Below are 7,500 nucleotides of genomic sequence, written 5' to 3'. Positions count from 1 at the left end.
GGAACTCTAAACCTCAGCTGTGCATGGCATGCACTTAACCCTAACCCTAACCCTAACCCTAACCCTAACCCTAACCCTAACTTTAACCCTAACCCTAACGCTAACCCTAACCCTAACCTTAACCCTAACCTTAACCCTAAGTGATCTAACCCAAAACGGAACTCTAAACCTCAGCTGTGCATGGCATGCACTTAACCCTAACCCTAACCCTAACCCTAACCCTAACCCTAACCCTAACCCTAACCCTAACCCTAATCCTGACCCTAAGAGGCCTAACCCTAGACGGAACTCTAAACCTCAGCTGTGCATGGCAGGTACATAACCCTAACCCTAACCCTAACCCTAACCCTAACCCTAACCCTAACCCTAAACCTAATCCTAACCCTGACCCTAAGAGGCCTAACCCAAAACGGAACTCTAAACCTCAGTGGTGCATGGCATGCAGTTAACCCTAACCCTAACCCTAACTCTAACCCTAACCCTAAGCCTAACCCTAGCCTTAACCCTAACCCTAACTCTAAGAGGCCTAACCCTAAACGCAACTCTAAACCTCAGCTGTGCATGGCATGCACTTAACCGTAATTGTAACCGTAACCGTAACCGTAACCGTAACCCTAACCCTAACCCTAGCCCTAACCCTAACCCTAACCCTAACGCTAACCCTAACCCTAACCCTAACCCTAACCCTAACCTTAACCCTAACCCTTGGAGGCCTAACCCTAAACGCAACTCTAAACCTCAGCTGTGCAGGGCAGGTACATAACCCTAACCCTAACCCTAACCCTAACCCTAACCCTAACCCTAACCCTAACCCTAACCCTAACCCTAAGAGACCTAACCCTAAACGGAACTCTAAAACTCAGCTGTGCATGGCATGTACCTAACCCTAACCCTAACCCTAACCCTAACCCTAACCCTAACCCGAACCCTAACCCTAACCCTAATCCTGACCCTAACCCTAACCCTAACCCTAACCCTAACCCTAAGAGTCCTAGCCCAAAACGGAACTCTAAACCTCAGCTGTGCATGGCATGCAGTTAACACTAACCCTAACCCTAACCCTAACCTTAACCCTAACCCTAACCCTAAGTGACCTAACCCAAAACGGAACTCTAAACCTCAGCTGTGCATGGCATGCACTTAACCCTAACCCTAACCCTAACCCTAACCCTAACCTTAACCCTAACCCTAAGAGGCCTAACCCTAAACGCAACTCTAAACCTCAGCTGTGCATGGCATGTACGTAACCCTAACCCTAACCCTAACCCTAACCCTAACCCTAACCCTAACCCTAACCCTAACCCTAACGCTGACCCTAAGAGGCCTAACCCAAAACGGAACTCTAAACCTCAGCTGTGCATGGCATGTACGTAACCCTAACCCTAACCCTAACCCTAACCCTAACCCTAACCCTAACTTTAACCCTAACCCTAACGCTAACCCTAACCCTAACCCTAACCTTAACCCTAACCTTAACCCTAAGTGATCTAACCCAAAACGGAACTCTAAACCTCAGCTGTGCATGGCATGCACTTAACCCTAATCCTAACCCTAACCCTAACCCTAACCCTAACCCTAACCCTAACCCTAATCCTGATCCTAAGAGGCCTAACCCTAGACGGAACTCTACAACTCAGCTGTGCATGGCATGTACCTAACCCTAACCCTAACCCTAACCCTAACCCTAACCCTAACCCTAACCCTAACCCGAACCCTAACCCTAACCCTAATCCTGACCCTAAGAGGCCTAACCCTAAACGCAACTCTAAACCTCAGCTGTGCATGGCATGTACGTAACCCTAACCCTAACCCTAACCCTAACCCTAACCCTAACCCTAACCCTGACCCTAAGAGTCCTAACCCAAAACGGAACTCTAAACCTCAGCTGTGCATGGCATGCAGTTAACACTAACCCTAACCCTAACCCTAACCCTAACCTTAACCCTAACCCTAACCCTAAGTGACCTAACCCAAAACGGAACTCTAAACCTCAGCTGTGCATGGCATGCACTTAACCCTAACCCTAACCCTAACCCTAACCCTAACCCTAACCCTAACTTTAACCCTAACCCTAACGCTAACCCTAACCCTAACCCTAACCTTAACCCTAACCTTAACCCTAAGTGATCTAACCCAAAACGGAACTCTAAACCTCAGCTGTGCATGGCATGCACTTAACCCTAACCCTAACCCTAACCCTAACCCTAACCCTAACCCTAACCCTAACCCTAACCCTAATCCTGACCCTAAGAGGCCTAACCCTAGACGGAACTCTAAACCTCAGCTGTGCATGGCAGGTACATAACCCTAACCCTAACCCTAACCCTAACCCTAACCCTAACCCTAACCCTAAACCTAATCCTAACCCTGACCCTAAGAGGCCTAACCCAAAACGGAACTCTAAACCTCAGCTGTGCATGGCATGCAGTTAACCCTAACCCTAACCCTAACTCTAACCCTAACCCTAAGCCTAACCCTAGCCTTAACCCTAACCCTAACTCTAAGAGGCCTAACCCTAAACGCAACTCTAAACCTCAGCTGTGCATGGCATGCACTTAACCGTAATTGTAACCGTAACCGTAACCGTAACCGTAACCCTAACCCTAACCCTAGCCCTAACCCTAACCCTAACCCTAACGCTAACCCTAACCCTAACCCTAACCCTAACCCTAACCTTAACCCTAACCCTTGGAGGCCTAACCCTAAACGCAACTCTAAACCTCAGCTGTGCAGGGCAGGTACATAACCCTAACCCTAACCCTAACCCTAACCCTAACCCTAACCCTAACCCTAACCCTAACCCTAACCCTAAGAGACCTAACCCTAAACGGAACTCTAAAACTCAGCTGTGCATGGCATGTACCTAACCCTAACCCTAACCCTAACCCTAACCCTAACCCTAACCCGAACCCTAACCCTAACCCTAATCCTGACCCTAACCCTAACCCTAACCCTAACCCTAACCCTAAGAGTCCTAGCCCAAAACGGAACTCTAAACCTCAGCTGTGCATGGCATGCAGTTAACACTAACCCTAACCCTAACCCTAACCTTAACCCTAACCCTAACCCTAAGTGACCTAACCCAAAACGGAACTCTAAACCTCAGCTGTGCATGGCATGCACTTAACCCTAACCCTAACCCTAACCCTAACCCTAACCTTAACCCTAACCCTAAGAGGCCTAACCCTAAACGCAACTCTAAACCTCAGCTGTGCATGGCATGTACGTAACCCTAACCCTAACCCTAACCCTAACCCTAACCCTAACCCTAACCCTAACCCTAACCCTAACGCTGACCCTAAGAGGCCTAACCCAAAACGGAACTCTAAACCTCAGCTGTGCATGGCATGTACGTAACCCTAACCCTAACCCTAACCCTAACCCTAACCCTAACCCTAACTTTAACCCTAACCCTAACGCTAACCCTAACCCTAACCCTAACCTTAACCCTAACCTTAACCCTAAGTGATCTAACCCAAAACGGAACTCTAAACCTCAGCTGTGCATGGCATGCACTTAACCCTAATCCTAACCCTAACCCTAACCCTAACCCTAACCCTAACCCTAACCCTAATCCTGATCCTAAGAGGCCTAACCCTAGACGGAACTCAAAACCTCAGCTGTGCACGGCAGGTACATAACCCTAACCCTAACCCTAACCCTAACCCTAACCCTAACCCTAACCCTAAACCTAACCCTAATCCTGACCCTAAGAGGCCTAACCCTTGACGGAACTCTAAACCTCAGCTGTGCATGGCATGTACCTAACCCTAACCCTAACCCTAACCCTAACCCTAACCCTAATCCTAACCCTGACCCTAAGAGGCCTAACCCAAAACGGAACTCTAAACCTCAGCTGTGCATGGCATGCAGTTAACCCTAACCCTAACCCTAACTCTAACCCTAACCCTAACCCTAACCCTAACCTTAACCCTAACCCTAACTCTAAAGAGGCCTAACCCTAAACGCAACTCTAAACCTCAGCTGTGCATGGCATGCACTTAACCGTAATTGTAACCGTAACCGTAACCGTAACCGTAACCCTAACCCTAACCCTAGCCCTAACCCTAACCCTAACCCTAACGCTAACCCTAACCCTAACCCTAACCCTAACCTTAACCCTAACCCTTAGAGGCCTAACCCTAAACGCAACTCTAAACCTCAGCTGTGCATGGCATGTAGGATACCCTAACCCTAACCCTAACCCTAACGCTAACCCGAACACTAACCCTAACCCTAACCCTGACCCTAAGAGGCCTAACCCTTGACGGAACTTTAAACCTCAGCTGTGCATTGCATGCACTTGACCCTAACCCTAACCCTAACCCTAACCCTAACCCTAACCCTAACCCTAACCCTAACCCTAAACTTAACCCTAACCCTAAGAGACCTAACCCTAAACGGAAGTCTAAACCTCAGCTGTGCAGGGCAGGTACATAACCCTAACCCTAACCCTAACCCTAACCCTAACCTTAACCCTAACCCTAAGAGGCCTAACCTTAAACGCAACTCTAAACCACAGCTGTGCATGGCATGTACGTAACCCTAACCCTAACCCTTACCCTAACCCTAACTCTAACCCTAACCCTAACCCTAAACCTAACCCTAATCCTGACCCTAAGAGACCTAACCCTAAACGGAACTCTAAACCTCAGCTGTGCATGGCATGCAGTTAACACTAACCCTAACCCTAACCCTAACCCTAACCCTAACCCGAACCCTAACCCTAACCCTAATCCTGACCCTAAGAGGCCTAACCCTAAACGCAACTCTAAACCTCAGCTGTGCATGGCATGTACGTAACCCTAACCCTAACCCTAACCCTAACCCTAACCCTAACCCTAACCCTGACCCTAAGAGTCCTAACCCAAAACGGAACTCTAAACCTCAGCTGTGCATGGCATGCAGTTAACACTAACCCTAACCCTAACCCTAACCCTAACCTTAACCCTAACCCTAACCCTAACCCTAAGTGACCTAACCCAAAACGGAACTCTAAACCTCAGCTGTGCATGGCATGCACTTAACCCTAACCCTAACCCTAACCCTAACCCTAACCTTAACCCTAACCCTAAGAGGCCTAACCCTAAACGCAACTCTAAACCTCAGCTGTGCATGGCATGTACGTAACCCTAACCCTAACCCTAACCCTAACCCTAACCCTAACCCTAACCCTAACCCTAACCCTAACGCTGACCCTAAGAGGCCTAACCCAAAACGGAACTCTAAACCTCAGCTGTGCATGGCATGTACGTAACCCTAACCCTAACCCTAACCCTAACCCTAACCCTAACCCTAACTTTAACCCTAACCCTAACGCTAACCCTAACCCTAACCCTAACCTTAACCCTAACCTTAACCCTAAGTGATCTAACCCAAAACGGAACTCTAAACCTCAGCTGTGCATGGCATGCACTTAACCCTAACCCTAACCCTAACCCTAACCCTAACCCTAACCCTAACCCTAATCCTGACCCTAAGAGGCCTAACCCTAGACGGAACTGTAAACCTCAGCTGTGCATGGCAGGTACATAACCCTAACCCTAACCCTAACCCTAACCCTAACCCTAACCCTAACCCTAAACCTAACCCTAATCCTGACCCTAAGGGGCCTAACCCTTGACGGAACTCTATAACCTCAGCTGTGCATGGCATGTACCTAACCCTAACCCTTACCCTAACCCTAACCCTAACCCTAACCCTAACCCTAACCCTGACCCTAAGAGTCCTAACCCAAAACGGAACTCTAAACCTCAGCTGTGCATGGCATGCAGTTAACACTAACCCTAACCCTAACCCTAACCTTAACCCTAACCCTAACCCTAAGTGACCTAACCCAAAACGGAACTCTAAACCTCAGCTGTGCATGGCATGCACTTAACCCTAACCCTAACCCTAACCCTAACCCTAACCTTAACCCTAACCCTAAGAGGCCTAACCCTAAACGCAACTCTAAACCTCAGCTGTGCATGGCATGTACGTAACCCTAACCCTAACCCTAACCCTAACCCTAACCCTAACCCTAACCCTAACCCTAACGCTGACCCTAAGAGGCCTAACCCAAAACGGAACTCTAAACCTCAGCTGTGCATGGCATGTACGTAACCCTAACCCTAACCCTAACCCTAACCCTAACCCTAACCCTAACTTTAACCCTAACCCTAACGCTAACCCTAACCCTAACCCTAACCTTAACCCTAACCTTAACCCTAAGTGATCTAACCCAAAACGGAACTCTAAACCTCAGCTGTGCATGGCATGCACTTAACCCTAATCCTAACCCTAACCCTAACCCTAACCCTAACCCTAACCCTAACCCTAACCCTAATCCTGATCCTAAGAGGCCTAACCCTAGACAGAACTCTAAACCTCAGCTGTGCATGGCAGGTACATAACCCTAACCCTAACCCTAACCCTAACCCTAACCCTAACCCTAAACCTAACCCTAATCCTGACCGTAAGAGACCTAACGCTTGACGGAACTCTAAACCTCAGCTGTGCATGGCATGTACCTAACCCTAACCCTAACCCTAACCCTAACCCTAATCCTAACCCTGACCCTAAGAGGCCTAACCCAATACGGAACTCTAAACCTCAGCTGTGCATGGCATGCAGTTAACCCTAACCCTAACCCTAACTCTAACCCTAACCCTAACCCTAACCCTAAGAGGCCTAACCCTTGACGGAACTTTAAACCTCAGCTGTGCATTGCATGCACTTGACCCTAACCCTAACCCTAACCCTAACCCTAACCCTAACCCTAACCCTAACCCTAAACTTAACCCTAACCCTAAGAGACCTAACCCTAAACGGAAGTCTAAACCTCAGCTGTGCAGGGCAGGTACATAACCCTAACCCTAACCCTAGCCCTAACCCTAACCTTAACCCTAACCCTAAGAGGCCTAACCTTAAACGCAACTCTAAACCACAGCTGTGCATGGCATGTACGTAACCCTAACCCTAACCCTTACCCTAACCCTAACTCTAACCCTAACCCTAACCCTAAACCTAACCCTAATCCTGACTCTAAGAGACCTAACCCTAAACGGAACTCTACAACTCAGCTGTGCATGGCATGTACCTAACCCTAACCCTAACCCTAACCCTAACCCTAACCCTAACCCTAACCCTAACCCGAACCCTAACCCTAAACCTAATCCTGACCCTAAGAGGCCTAACCCTAAACGCAACTCTAAACCTCAGCTGTGCATGGCATGTACGTAACCCTAACCCTAACCCTAACCCTAACCCTAACCCTAACCCTGACCCTAAGAGTCCTAACCCAAAACGGAACTCTAAACCTCAGCTGTGCATGGCATGCAGTTAACACTAACCCTAACCCTAACCCTAACCCTAACCTTAACCCTAACCCTAACCCTAACCCTAAGTGACCTAACCCAAAACGGAACTCTAAACCTCAGCTGTGCATGGCATGCACTTAACCCTAACCCTAACCCTAACCCTAACCCTAACCTTAACCCTAACCCTAAGAGGCCTAAC

Source organism: Falco peregrinus, unplaced genomic scaffold (assembly GCF_023634155.1).
Source record: "Falco peregrinus isolate bFalPer1 unplaced genomic scaffold, bFalPer1.pri scaffold_24, whole genome shotgun sequence".
Taxonomy (NCBI): domain Eukaryota; kingdom Metazoa; phylum Chordata; class Aves; order Falconiformes; family Falconidae; genus Falco; species Falco peregrinus.
The sequence above is the reverse complement of the archived record's forward strand: the minus strand, read 5'-3'. Positions refer to the sequence as shown.